Genomic DNA, 15,532 nt, shown 5'->3' on the forward strand with positions numbered 1-15,532 from the left:
CCTGTACAACTAAATTCGTGATATACATGTTGAACTGCAGTTGTGGCCTATTTTATATAGGTAAAACCTCGGACGATATATAAAAAGAGGATGGCAAACCACAGAAGTGCCATCTGCATAGCTTTTGACAAAGGGAAAAGTGACCAACCTGTGGCCAGACACTTCATGGAGAAAGGCCACTCCGTGGCTGACCTCAGATTCAAACTGATTGACCACGTTCCCCCATTACCCCGGGGGGAGATCGCGGTATACTACTACTTCAGAAAGAGGCCGAATGGATTTATAAATTGGACACTGTTTATCCTAGAGGTTTGAATATGGGGATTGATTGGCATTGCTTCTTGTGAGTGGATTGGGATACCCCCTACAAACTACTGTACTCTATTAATCTATCATACTGTGTTTGGGACCCCTTGTATTAGGATTGGTTGATCCAGTGAGAGGCGATGCTTTTGAGACTGTATGAATTGTAAATACACTGTACCCTGTCTGTATAACTGTACCAAACATGACTCGCATATTTTTGTTGATTTTTGCTGATCCTTTCCCAGTACATAGTGGTCGGGCACAGAATATGTATGATCTATAGCGTGTTTGTCAAAGTTTGGATGGCGGGCATTGGGTCACTTTGGTCTCTAACTTTTGATCAAGGGGTTTGCCCTAGGTCCTAGAATTTTACATTCTACTGCATACTGTTTTTACATTCTGTGCAGCTTCTCAGTACGTAGGTCCTGAGGTTACAGCTTACACTACAGCCATCGGGCTAGTTACTTTGCGAGGGCTCTAATTTTAGATGTATACTGTTGTGGGTACTCTTTTCTTTTCTCTTTTCATATGTATTCAGGGTTTTAGCTTATATATATAAGGGTGTATGTCTCTGTCCACCTATCATGTTAGCCTTTATGTACTAGTTCTTACCCTTTAGGACTCCCGCCTCTGTGCGTAACACACAGTCTTTACTGACCGCATACATGTCACTCCAAGGGCCCCTTAGGGTTTAATGATTGTACCCTGCTCTAAGAATTTATCCCGACACATAACATACTCCTTTTTGACTAGTGGATCTATATATGCTTTCCTGAGTGGCCCTGCCATTTCTATTCTGTTCCCGTATTACTATTCTGTCTGTGTTTGGTCCCTGGTTATAATTTCACACAGTCCTATTTATAGTATATATCTTGTCCCCGTATTACGTATACAGGTGGCCCTCGTTTTACAACGGTTCAATTTACACCGTTTCAGAATAACAACCTTTTTTTCCAGTCATGTGACTGCTATTGAAAAGCATTGAGAAGCAGTGCATTTATTAAAATAGCCAGTAGGTGGAGCTGTCCGCTTGTCTTGCAGCAAAGCCAAGCAAGCTGAAATTAATCAGTTTAACCAGACCTGAGCTATTGAGCAGATTTCAAAGGAACAAGTTCTTCCTGTCTATAAATCAGTCCAGATTGGAATGCATAGAAAGAACTGTTTGCAGAAAAATGCAAGTGAAGTCTGTGTTGTGTGATTATTTTATTAGGTTTATAATGCTGTTTATCATTTTAAAGTCTTCATTTCAAAGCTTTAAAAATAATGTATTAGGTGTTACTTATGACAATTTTGAGAGGGGCCTGGAACCTAACTCCCTCACTTCCCATTGACTAACATTATAAACTGGGTTTCAATTTACAACGGTTTCGATTTACAACCATTCCTTCTGGAACCTAACCCCGGCGTAAACTGAGGGCTACCTGTATCTGACATCCTCTTGTGAATACATCTTGGTCATATATTGGCCTTATTAGGCTAGGTAGTGTTATTATGTCCCCATATACACTAGGACAACACACGCTCAGGCGCATCAGATGTAACGATGTACATAGGGGCTTGTCTCTCTAGATGTATCAAGTTAGCCCACTGGAGGGACATAGTGAGTAGATACGCATGCGCACTACTGCCATATCAGTGCCGACACTTGCCATTCTCGGGGGCCCAGCTATCCACTTTTATGGGATACTTCTTCCTGTGTATTGGGTAGGTAAACTCTTCTCATCACACTGCCTGCATACAACATCGGGTTGCGCAACACTTGCGTTCTAATGTAGGTTACATGAAATAATTATTGTTTGAGCGTTATGAGGGATGTTATTAAGTTCTTTTGACACAACACCCTGATTCAACAGTGTGTCTGTTATTGATGTTTTACCTGCAGCATTTTGGAGTTCGTGATTTAACTATATGTGACTGCTTTAACTATACTAAGGGCAGGTAGTTTAAGCTACTATGTTGTTTTATACAAGAATCTGTGAAACTTAATCTGGTTTCCCCTCAGCTACATTTAACTGGTGTATTGTGTTATTGACTATAGGTTTGTGTCACACATCTTAGCATTCCAAGGGTTGGGTCTGAGCATTCTAGTATGGCTTTAAGGGATATGTGTTTCCACTTGTAAATAAAGATTGATTCATTGATGCCTAAACGATATTAAAAGTAATTGTTTATGGAGATATGTGTTGCAAATTGGTTGCCTTGGCAATAATGTTTGGTGGTTTTTTACACTGGGGGAGGGGCCTATGTGTGTATAAATGTTTGGTTCACTTGTGTATTGTTGGTCTGATGAAGGGGAGCATTCCCCGAAACGTTACCGAATAAATTAATTATTTGCATTTAAGTCCAGAGAGTGCTGTTTTCTGTTCTCTATACCTAATCCTACTCTAGCACCCTGGCACCTGGAGAACTGTTTGTGAGAGTGCACCTGCTTCATGCTGTGTGTGTGTGTGTGTATATATATATATATATATATATATATATATATATATATATATATATATATATATATATATATAGCCTCAGTGAGGCTCCTTTGGTATCTTGGAATCGAGGGTTAATATCTCCCGAGAGGGATTATTGAACAGGGGGGTTGTTTAATCATGTTTGTTATGAGATTCAATTTGCTTATGTGTAGTGTTAACTGGACTCTTGGCTAGAACATAAAGGCCTTTGGAAGTGATGCAACCTTATGGTTGGGCGTGCTTTTTTTGGACTGTACGGTTCAGTTTGTGACTGAACGTATTACGCTCTGGTCTTCCATTTCCGCATTCCTGACAGTGTGGCGTCTGAAAAATTTGGTCCTAAGAGGTGGTGTCCGGTGCCGTTAGATTTTTTTTTTTAGTCCATATTATATATTTTCTATCTAGCTATGGGGGGGGTTCTGATGCTGAGGCTATTCAAATTTCAGTTTCAGACTCTTCGTCTTGTGAAGAATGTGAATTGGCTCTGTTGACGTAGGTCAATCAGTTATGTTCGATATGCCGTATTAGAGCGCCTCTGGGGGTTCTGTCCTCCGAGAGGCGAGTTCCCTACCGCTCCCTACTACTACATATGCAGGTAACTCAGAATAGGTTTATCCCTCCTTGCAGGGTGGCTTGTTCCCCCTGCAGCTCGTTTTCTCTTTCACATATTTTTGGCGATAATGCGTCTGAAAAGCCCACATGTTTATTTGGGTTTGTGCTCGTGCCCGATTGTCCCGGGTCTCCCGGCCTTGGGTGGGCCTATGCAGTTCCCTGCGGGTGTAGCTGTCCCTGAGTGTTGTGCCTTTCATTACAGAATTGTGTGCCTTTGCGTTTAACTCAGACACGTTTTTGATTTATTAGAGGATCCTATCCTTACCGGATACGGGAATCCGCAGTTTTCTACTTCGAATGGCTCGCCTCATTAATCTCCTGATTTGTCTTTTTTTCTTTTTTTTTTAGATCCTCCCCAGTTTTTGTTTGAAGATCAGGATTCCGTTTGGCTGGTCCTGTGGGTATGCCTATTTCTTCTTGGGAGTTTACCTACGGGTTGCCTTATATTTTCTTTTATCCGTTTAGGATGACTTTTATTTTCGATTATATGTTTCCTTCGGGAACTTTCTCTGGGATCGATTCTCACTGTTTCTGCGGAAGTTTAAGGACATGTTAGTCCAATGTTTTGTCTGTTGTTCTCTTCCCATCTGTGGGAGGATTTAGGCTGCTTGACAGCTATGGCCCTGTCTGCAGGCTGGTCCTGCTTGGGTTCAGCTTTTCTGTCTCATGGCTTGTTCAGACACGTGGCACCTGTTCTGCCTGGCTTGTCTGGTTGAGGCGCCGAGTACTCACGTTACGATAGGTTTCTTGTTTTATTTTACATGTTTCAGCTATGCATTCTAAAGAGGATTTGTGGGGTTGAAAGGATTGTTTCAGTCCTTATGCAGCCCTCAAGCTGGTTGTCTGGGTCAACGCCGTTCTGCTACGTCACTCCTTTTTGTTTCTGATTTTTTTCGGGAACTAGAGTATTCTTCCTCACGTGGGAGGATTGGGGGTTTAGAGCCTCCTTACCGCTGGTTTAGGGCGGTTTGGCCTTTCTGAGGTTCTAGGAATTGTCCTTTTTGACTTGTTCCTTACGTGGTTCTCTTGTCAGTGAGACCCTTGGACTTGTCCGTTTTCTCCTTGTGGGTTGGCTCTCCTTAGGGGGCCCTGGGATTCCCTTTGTGGATGGTTGCTCTCTTCTTAAGAACCTTTGGATTTGTCCGTTCCTCCATGTGGGTAGGGTCTCCTTTGGGGACCTGGTTTTCCCTTCGGAAGAGTTTCCTTTGGGCTCTGCTTAGGGTTTTTCCCGGATCTGGGTATGTCCTTGTGTTTTTGCTCCTCTGTCTCGTATGGCGGTGGTATGGAGACTAGCCTTTGCTCGAGTGACCTTGTCCTTGAGTTATTCCCTTGCCTTGTACGTTTTGTGGCTGTTTGAAAGCCTATGGGCTCTAGTGTCTTCGTTCAAGATGCCTTAGCTTCTTTGGAGCGTTGGACTTAGGCATGGGGTGGTCTCTTCTTTGGATCAGGACTTGAGAGGTGTTCTCGTTCTCCGGGATATTGCATTGATACCTCCCTGTGGGTCTGTTTTTTTTTATATCAGACGGGGGGGTTTGAGTTTCTGGGATATAGTTTGTTTTAAAAATTAGGGGCACGGACCCGTCGTTGCCCTGGTTCTTCCGGTTGCTGAGGTTTTTTTGCTCAGCATTTTCCCTTGTGGATCCCCTTGCGGGTTGTTACCCGTCTTTTTTCGGCATCTAGGGCGTGTTCGGGGTTCTTCTGTTCCAGGGAACTTGGGCTATGACCTTTGGTCTGGCTTAGGGGATCTGGTTACGGTTGGCCAGATTTCCTGAGTGCCGCTGCACATTGGGCTTGCCTAAGCTTTTCTGAATAGTTTCCTTTGGACGGTTTGCTGCCGTAACCTGATGACTTAGAGGTTCTGTAGGCGAAGGGTTTACAGGGTAAACTCTGCAGCTATTGCACCCGGTCTGTGTGCTAAGTCTTAGGGGATTTCTTCCAAGTTCATTTGTGTTGGAGATTGTTCTCCTGTTCAGCCTGTGGCCTTGTGTTCCTTGGGCAGGTGCTCTTCCTTTTTTGGCCCTTTTTTTCTTGGCGGGGGTGCTTGTTCTCCTGCGGAAGTGGCCTTGTTTTAGGACTTCTCCTTGGTTCAGGTGATGGAACAGAGGGTTTAACTTATTTTGGAGAGAGGCATGCTCTCTGAGTTGTTCTGTTCTATCTGGACTCTTGCTGGCTCCGCGTCGAGATGGGCCTTTTGCTAGATTCTTCTGGATCTTCGGCCTTGTCGACTGTTTTTAAGGAGTTTTGGGTGGGTCCCCGAGCTCTGTTGTGAGCAGGTATCGAGGATCTTTGGTTCCCCTGTTTTCAGACCTGCTGACTCTTGGGCTGGGTATAGGTTCTTAGATTTATTCCTCATTCAGGGGTGTTGTGGGCCTCGTCAAGGTTCTGTGCTTCTCCCCTTTTGAGACCTCTGTGTCGGTCTGGCGGCTTGGATTGCCTAGAGTGTGCCCTCTGTCTTGAAGTTTTGCAATCTGATCTCTTGTTAGCCGCATTTTACTACTTAGCAAGTATTCTCTCTCTGTGTCATCCTGATTACAGCTGTGTGTTTTTGACTCTGTTGTTTTTCTCATCTGGGTCTGTTATACGTATTTGTGTTGAATACTTCAGAGTGCTAACGACTTGAGGAATACGTCTTCAGTTATCGTTTTCGGTGCTTCACACGATGTTGAGAGTAGAACTCGCTGTTCGGATGCCCAATCCTAGACCTTGTATTATTGCTGGACTGGGTGTTGCCTCCTCTTGTTTGTCGAAGACCCGTTTGAGTCATTGCGAACTGGACTCGTTCTGGGGGCGGGTTCCTTTATGGAATTTTGTGGTGTCTTTCGGGTTCCTTTGGTTTTTCCTTGCCCTGTCCTTTTGGGAGTTTTGGGCTGGTGTTCCCTTTGCTAGTAAGGGGTGTGGCTGGGGGCCGACCGCTGGGCGACGGTGTCTCCTGGAGGACTGTTGGTCAGTTGAGTCTGATTTTGCGGTCTCTAGCTAGGCTTCCGGACTATCTGCGGGTCAGTGTCCTTGGGGCCTTTTCCTTCTAGGTTCTCAGCAGGAATGAAGCCGTGGACTCTCTCCCGATCTTAGGAAGGAAATCATAATTTATGCTTACCAGATAAATTCCTTTCCTTCTGGATAGGGAGAGTCCACGGCCCCTGTTTATTTTTTCTTGTCTAAGGGTGGCCCCCTATTATTTATCTTATTCTTCTGGCACCATTTATACCCTGATATTTCTCCTAATTTTCCTTGTTCCCTTGGCAGAATGACTGGGATAATGAGGAAGTGGGTGGGATATTTAAGCCTTTGGCTGGGCTGTCTTTGCTTCCTCCTGGTGGCCAGGTGTTGTATTTCCCAACAGTAAGGAATGAAGCCGTGGACTCTCCCTATCCAGAAGGAAAGGAATTTATCTGGTAAGCATAAATTGTTTTTGTTTTTTGTTTGGTTTTTTTCCCATTATCCAAAACAATTCTCCATAATTTAGGTGTTGTCAGAACTTTGAAGTTCTATTTACAGGCTACTAAGAGTTTTAGACAATCAAGCTTGCTTGTTCCTTTTTCTGGTTCTAGAAAGGATCAGATGGCTACTGCCGTTTCATTAGCCTCTTAGTTGCTTTTGATATATGAAGCTTACTTGAAGGCGGGTCAGTCTACTCCTAAACAGATTACTGCCCATTCTACCAGATTAGTTGCTACTTCCTGGGTCTTTAAAATAAGGCTTCTGTTGATCAAATTTGCAAGGCAGCTACTTGGTCTTCTCTACATAAATTCTGATGTTTTTGTTTCTGAAACAGATTTTTGTATTACAGTCCTTCAGGCAGATGTTTCTGGGCATTAATTAATACATATATGTTCTGCATTAAAACAAAAACTAATCTGCCAATCTATTTGGTATAGTTTGTCTGGTCCTGTCCAGATTACTTGTGGACTCCACAGCTTGGGTATTAGATCCCAGGAGTAATGGATCACCACCTTTATGAAAGAAAATATAATTTATGCTTACCTGATAAATTAATTTATTTCATGGTGATGAGTCCTGAAGATCCTGCCCATTATTTTTTTTTTATTATTTATTTATTTTTGGTGACAGGTCAAGTATGCACCTCTTTTCCATGCTCTCTTTGTTTTGCTATTATTTCTTTTCCTACTTAAAGGGACACTAAACTCAATTTTTTTTATATCATGATTCAGATAGAGCATGTAATTTTAACCACCTTTCTAATTTACTCCTATTATCAATTTTTCTTTGTTCTCTTGCTATCTTTATTTTTAAAAGAAGGCACCAAAGCTTTTTTTGGGGGTTCAGAACTCTGGATAGCACTTTTTTATTGGTGGATGAATCAGCAAGAACAACCCAGGTTGTTAACCAAAAATGGGCCGGCATCTAAACTTACATTCTTGCATTTCAAATAAAGATGCCAAGAGAATGAAGAAAATTTGATAATAGGAGTAAATTAGAAAGTTGTTTAAAATGTCATGCTCTATCTGAATCACAAAAGAAAAATTTTGGGTTGAGTGTCCCTTTAATTCTTTTTTCAGACTAGTTTCCAGTAAAGTGGGAGGGGTTTTAAGGACTTGTGGACTTATCACCACCTTGAAAAAAAATAAATTTAACAGGTGAGCATAAATTATATTTATTTCAAATTATTGTTTTACTGCAAGTTTTTACCAGTTTCTGTACCTGTAAATTTGCTGTGGAGTTACTGAGTTTATATTCCATTGTCTGTTATTGTTACCTGTTTATTAATTGATTTTCATATAGAGGTCCCTACATTTTGCTAGTCCTATAGATATGACAGATGTTTCCTCTTTCATGTGTTATTTGGACTCTTTGTACGTTAAGAGTTCAAGATCCTAAACCAACTACGGATAAGTCAGTTAAGCAAATGGATCTCATTTTCAATCCTTCTACAAAAACCCTAGAGGTTTTTCAAAGTTCTGATACAAATACCAAAATATTTTCCTAAGGGTGGTCAAGACTTGCTATTCCTTATAATAGTTTCAAAATGTAGTCTGACGTTTCCGTCTTGTAACTTAGAGCATTGAGAAACCAAGCCTTTTTTTCAGTGTATTCAATGATTTTTTCTTTGTTTCCAATTCTCAGAGAACATTTTCCGTTTCTCAGTTTTACTTATCTGGACAAATATTTTTAGTTTGTAACTCTTTTAGTCTGGCTACTGCTACCCACATTTTCTCAAGGGTTCTAGTTTTTCATCAAGTTAAGGCTCTTTTAAAAACTTTAGTTTTATTACTGAATGTAGTTTCTTTAGACAACATTAATTTATTAAATTATGGTTTCATCTATTATTCCAATTCCTAAGAATTCTAAAGAGCAGCTTGTATATAACTTGAATTTAGTTAGAGCTTTTAAAGTTTTATTTCTAGGCTACAAAATATTTTAGGCATCCTCTTGTCTCTAAATTATTTTCTCAGGTCCACACAAATGTCATAAGACCTTGGTAGTTGCTTTGGCTTCTTGGTTAAGATTTTTAATCCGCAAGGCTTACTTGCAGGCAGGAAAGTCTCCTCCAAATCATAGTACTGCACATTCTAACAGATCAGTTTCCACTTTCTGAGCATTTAAAAATATTGGTTCTGTACAGCAAATTTAAATGCAACAACTTCATACCTTTACTAAATTCTACCACATTTAGGTTTTGCTTTTCTTTCATGTAATTGGCAAGAGTCCATGAGCTAGTGACGTATGGGATATACATTCCTACCAGGAGGGGCAAAGTTTCCCAAACCTCAAAATGCCTATAATTACACCCCTCACCACACCCACAAATCAGTTTTACAAACTTTGCCTCCTATGGAGGTGGTGAAGTAAGTTTGTGCTAGATTCTACGTTGATATGCGCTCCGCAGCAGGTTGGATCCCGGTTTTCCTCTCAGCGTGCAGTGAATGTCAGAGGGATGTGAGGAGAGTATTGCCTATTTGAATTCAATGATCTCCTTCTACGGGGTCTATTTCATAGGGTTTCTGTTATCAGTCGTAGAGATTCATCTCTTACCTCCCTTTTCAGATCGACGATATACTCTTATATATACCATTACCTCTACTGATTCTCGTTTCAGTACTGGTTTGGCTTTCTACTACATGTAGATGAGTGACCTGGGGTAAGTAAGTCTTATTTTCTGTGACACTCTAAGCTATGGTTGGGCACTTTTATATAAGTTCTAAATATATATGTTCAAACATTTATTTGCCTTGACTCAGGCTGTTCAACGTTCCTTATTTCAGTCAGTTTCATATTTGGGATAATGCATATGAATAAATCAATTTTTTTCTTACCTTAAAATTTGACTTTTTCCCTGTGGGCTGTTTTTTTTTGGCACAAAATTTTTTTTCCCGTTTCCGGCGTCATACGTGTCGCCGGAAGTTGCGTCATTTTTTTTACGTTTTCTTGCGCCAAAAGTGTCGGCGTTCCGGATGTGGCGTCATTTTTGGCGTAAAAAGCATTTAGGCGCCAAATAATGTGGGCGTCTTTTTTGGCGCTAAAAAATGTGGGCGTCACTATTGTCTCCACATTATTTAAGTCTCATTATTTATTGCTTCTGGTTGCTAGAAGCTTGTTCACTGGCATTTTTTTCCCATTCCTGAAACTGTCATTTAAGGAATTTGATCAATTTTGCTTTATATGTTGTTTTTTCTTTTACATATTGCAAGATGTCCCAGATTTACCCTGAGTCAGAAGATACTTCTGGAAAATCGCTGCCTGGTGCTGGATCTACCAAAGTTCTACCAAATTCATTTACTCCTTCTAAACGTTTTAAGCAATTATATCCTGTGCCATCTGACAGATTAGAGTTTTGGGACAAAATCCCTAAGGTTGATGGGGCTGTCTCTACTCTTGCTAAACGTACTACTATTCCTACGGCAGATAGTACTTCCTTTAAGGATCCTTTAGATAGGAAGATTGAATCCTTTCTAAGAAAAGCTTACTTATGTTCAGGTAATCTTCTTAGACCTGCTATATCTTTAGCGGATGTTGCTGCAGCTTCAACCTTTTGGTTAGAAGCTTTAGCGCAACAAGTAACAGATCATAATTCTCATAGCATTGTTAATCTTCTTCAACATGCTAATAACTTTATTTGTGATGCCATCTTTGATATCATTAGAGTTGATGCCAGGTATATGTCTCTAGCTATTTTAGCTAGAAGAGCTTTATGGCTTAAAACTTGGAATGCTGATATGTCTTCTAAGTCAACTTTGCTTTCCCTTTCTTTCCAGGGCAATAAATTATTTGGTTCTCAGTTGGATTCAATTATCTCAACTGTTACTGGAGGGAAAGGAACTTTTTTACCACAGGATAAAAAATCTAAAGGTAAATTTAGGTCTAATAATCGTTTTCGTTCCTTTCGTCACAATAAGGAACAAAAGCCTGATCCTTCACCCACAGGAGCGGTATCAGTTTGGAAACCATCTCCAGTCTGGAATAAATCCAAGCCTTTTAGAAAAACAAAGCCAGCTCCCAAATCCACATGAAGGTGCGGCCCTCATTCCAGCCCAGCTGGTAGGGGGCAGATTACGATTTTTCAAAGAAATTTGGATCAATTCAATTCACAATCTTTGGATTCAGAATATTGTTTCAGAAGGGTACAGAATTGGCTTCAAGATAAGGCCTCCTGCAAAAAGACATTTTTTCTTTCCCATGTCCCAGTAAATCCAGTGAAGGCTCAAGCATTTCTGAAATGTGTTTCAGATCTAGAGTTGGCTGGAACAGGGGCTGGGGTTTTATTCAAATCTCTTCATTGTACCAAAGAAGGAGAATTCCTTCAGACCAGTTCTGGATCAAAAAATATTGAATCGTTATGTAAGGATACCAACATTCAAAATGGTAACTATAAGGACTATCCTGCCTTTTGTTCAGCAAGGGCATTATATGTCCACAATAGATTTACAGGATGCATATCTGCATATTCCGATTCATCCAGATCACTATCAGTTTCTGAGATTCTCTTTCCTAGACAAGCATTACCAGTTTGTGGCTCTGCCGTTTGGCCTGGCAACAGCTCCAAGAATTTTTACAAAGGTTCTCGGTGCCCTTCTGTCTTTAATCAGAGAACAGGGTATTGTGGTATTTCCTTATTTGGACGATATCTTGGTACTTGCTCAGTCTTCACATTTAGCAGAATCTCATACGAATCGACTTGTGTTGTTTCTTCAAAATCATGGTTGGAGGATCAATTTACCGAAAAGTTCATTGATTCCTCAGACAAGGGTAACCTTTTTAGGTTTCCAGATAGATTCAGTGTTCATGACTCTGTCTTTGACAGACAAGAGACGTCTAAAATTGATCTCAGCTTGTCAAACCTTCAGTCTCAATCATTCCCTTCGGTAGCCTTATGCATGGAAATTCTAGGTCTTATGACTGCTGCATTGGACGCGATCCCCTTTGCTAGTTTTCACATGCGACCTCTTCAGCTCTGTATGCTGAACCAGTGGTGCAGGGATTACACAAAGATATCTCAATTAATATCTTTAAAACAGATTGTTCGACACTCTCTGACGTGGTGGACAGATCACCATCGTTTAGTTCAGGGGGCTTCTTTTGTTCTTCCGACCTGGACTGTAATTTCAACAGATGCAAGTCTGACAGGTTGGGGAGCTGTTTGGGGGTCTCTGACAGCACAAGGGGTTTTTGAATCTCAGGAGGTGAGATTCCCAATCAATATTTTGGAACTCCGTGCAATTTTCAGAAGCTCTTCAGTCATGGCCTCTTCTAAAGAGAGAATCGTTCATTTGTTTTCAGACAGACAATGTCACAACTGTGGCATATATCAATCATCAAGGAGGGTCTCACAGTCCTCTGGCTATGAAAGAAGTATCTCGAATACTGGTATGGGCGGAATCCAGCTCCTGTCTAATCTCTGCGGTTCATATCCCAGGTATAGACAATTGGGAATCGGATTATCTCAGTCGCCAAACGTTACATCCGGGCGAATGGTCTCTTCACCCAGAGGTATTTCTTCAGATTGTTCAAATATGGGGACTTCCAGAAATAGATCTGATGGCTTCTCATCTAAACAAGAAACTTCCCAGGTATCTGTCCAGATCCAGGGACCCTCAGGCGGAAGCAGTGGATGCATTGTCACTTCCTTGGAAGTATCATCCTGCCTATATCTTTCCGCCTCTAGTTCTTCTTCCAAGAGTAATCTCCAAGATTCTGAAGGAATGCTCGTTTGTTCTGCTGGTGGCTCCAGCATGGCCTCACAGGTTTTGGTATGCGGATCTTGTCCGGATGGCCTCTTGCCAACCGTAGACTCTTCCGTTAAGACCAGACCTTATGTCGCAAGGTCCTTTTTACCATCAGGATCTCAAATCCTTAAATTTAAAGGTATGGAGATTGAACGCTTGATTCTTAGTCAAAGAGGTTTCTCTGACTCTGTGATTAATACTATGTTACAGGCTCGTAAATCTGTATCTAGGAAGATATATTATCGAGTCTGGAAGACTTACATTTCTTGGTGTCTTTCTCATCATTTTTCCTGGCATTCTTTTAGAATTCCGAGAATTTTACAGTTTCTTCAGGATGGTTTGGATAAAGGTTTGTCTGCAAGTTCCTTGAAAGGACAAATCTCTGCTCTTTCTGTTCTTTTTCACAGAAAGATTGCTAATCTTCCTGATATTCATTGTTTTGTACAAGCTTTGGTTCATATAAAACCTGTTATTAAGTCAATTTCTCCTCCTTGGAGTTTGAATTTGGTTCTGGGGGCTCTTCAAGCTCCTCCGTTTGAACCTATGCATTCATTAGACATTAAATTACTTTCTTGGAAAGTTTTGTTTCTTTTGGCCATCTCTTCTGCTAGAAGAGTTTCTGAATTATCTGCTCTTTCTTGTGAGTCTCCTTTTCTGATTTTTCATCAGGATAAGGCGGTGTTGCGAACTTCTTTTAAATTTTTACCTAAGGTTGTGAATTCTAACAACATTAGTAGAGAAATTGTGGTTCCTTCATTGTGTCCTAATCCTAAGAATTCTAAGGAGAGATCATTGCATTCTTTGGATGTAGTTACAGCTTTGAAATATTATGTTGAAGCTACTAAGAATTTCCGAAAGACTTCTAGTCTATTTGTTATCTTTTCCGGTTCTAGGAAAGGTCAGAAGGCCTCTGCCATTTCTTTGGCATCTTGGTTGAAATCTTTAATTCATCATGCTTATGTCGAGTCGGGTAAGACTCCGCCTCAAAGGATTACAGCTCATTCTACTAGGTCAGTTTCTACTTCCTGGGCGTTTAGGAATGAAGCTTCGGTTGATCAGATTTGCAAAGCAGCAACTTGGTCTTCTTTGCATACTTTTACTAAATTCTACCATTTTGATGTGTTTTCTTCTTCTGAAGCAGTTTTTGGTAGAAAAGTACTTCAGGCAGCTGTTTCAGTTTGATTCTTCTGCTTATAATTTCAGTTTTTTTCATTATAAGATTTAAACTTTATTTTGGGTGTGGATTATTTTCAGCGGAATTGGCTGTCTTTATTTTATCCCTCCCTCTCTAGTGACTCTTGCGTGGAAGATCCACATCTTGGGTAGTCATTATCCTATACGTCACTAGCTCATGGACTCTTGCTAATTACATGAAAGAAAACATAATTTATGTAAGAACTTACCTGATAAATTTATTTCTTTCATATTAGCAAGAGTCCATGAGGCCCACCCTTTTTGTGGTGGTTATGATTTTTTGTATAAAGCACAATTATTCAAATTCCTTATTTTTTATGCTTTCGCACTTTTTGTCTTATCACCCCACTTCTTGGCTATGCGTTAAACTGATTTGTGGGTGTGGTGAGGGGTGTATTTATAGGCATTTTGAGGTTTGGGAAACTTTGCCCCTCCTGGTAGGAATGTATATCCCATACGTCACTAGCTCATGGACTCTTGCTAATATGAAAGAAATGAATTTATCAGGTAAGTTCTTACATAAATTATGTTTTTTGTAGGCAGATTTTGGTAGGAAAGTTCTCCAGGCAAGCAGTGTCTGGTAGTTAGCTGCCTGCCTCTTCAAAATGTTTATTCCGCCCTCATTACTCGTGTACTCCACAGCTTGAGTATAAGTTTTCAGATGTAATGGACTCCTCACCACCTTACGAAAGAAAACAAAATGTATGTTTACCTGATTAATTTATTTTGAGGTGGTGAGAGTCCACAAGGCCTGCCCTATTTATTTAATTTTGTTCTAGCGGCAGTTCTTCTTGTGCACCTCCTTTCCCTTTTCTGTCTTTCTACTTCTCCTTACTTGGCTATACATTAGATTGGCTAATCAGTGAGATGGGAGGGATAGAATACTCTTGGAGTTTTTGGGAACCTTGCCTCCTCCTAGTGGCGAGGAGGTGAATCCCAGAAGTTACGAACATGTGGACTCTTACCAATTTGGCAGAAATTCATTTATCAAGTAAGCATATTTTCTGTTAGGGGGATATTTATTTTTGTTTGTTGATATTTACAAATAAAACAAAACATTAATAGTACACAGAAATAACTACAACATAGTGGGCACTAGAAGAACATGATCAATAATAGATAACTGGACAAGTGGCATACAGTTTGTAATCAATCTGAATTAGCGCTACAAGAAGTGGCACTGTTAAGAAGCCAGGTAGAAAAAATGGGTGGAAGACAACTAACAAGTTAATAAATACATAGACCCCAAGAATTCACACATACATACCCCGCTAATTATAAGGTTTGCCGCTAATTATAAGTCAGAGTGAAAATGTTTTCTTATTTTTATTAATAGTCACTAAAGTAGTATTTCCTCTTTATATATTTTAAAAAAATAGTATTTAAAATATTTCAATAGAAAATGTATCTATTGTAAATTACTTTAAACTTGGCAAATATATTTATAGAAACTTATTGTGATTTACAAAGTTGTTGCATTTTATCCATATCTCTATCACATTTGAAATATAAGATATAACTTTGGTCTTTAACTACAGTAGTTTCCCTTGAGTGATTAAAATTGTAGATCTGACAAGTATAGGCTGTCACAATAGATAACTAAAAGCATTAATTAATGTGCAGTGTACCTTTCCCTTCCAAAATGAAAAGACTGAAATATATAGAAACAATCATTTTCTTGAAAAGAATACATTCTGAAACAAGAACAAGAAAATGCACTGATGTTCTGCCTAAACCAGAGATACAGTTACTAATATGTATTCTCCTATGTCTAAGTGC

General features: G+C 40.1%; 1 protein-coding gene across 1 annotated transcript in view; it reads left to right on the plus strand.

The window, feature by feature from the left end:
- Positions 1-15,532, plus strand: part of POLA1 (DNA polymerase alpha 1, catalytic subunit) — a 1,417,985-nt gene that overhangs the window by 913,725 nt on the left and 488,728 nt on the right. The window lies entirely within an intron of this gene.

The sequence above is a fragment of the Bombina bombina genome, chromosome 3 (genome assembly GCF_027579735.1).
Source record: "Bombina bombina isolate aBomBom1 chromosome 3, aBomBom1.pri, whole genome shotgun sequence".
NCBI lineage: Eukaryota > Metazoa > Chordata > Amphibia > Anura > Bombinatoridae > Bombina > Bombina bombina.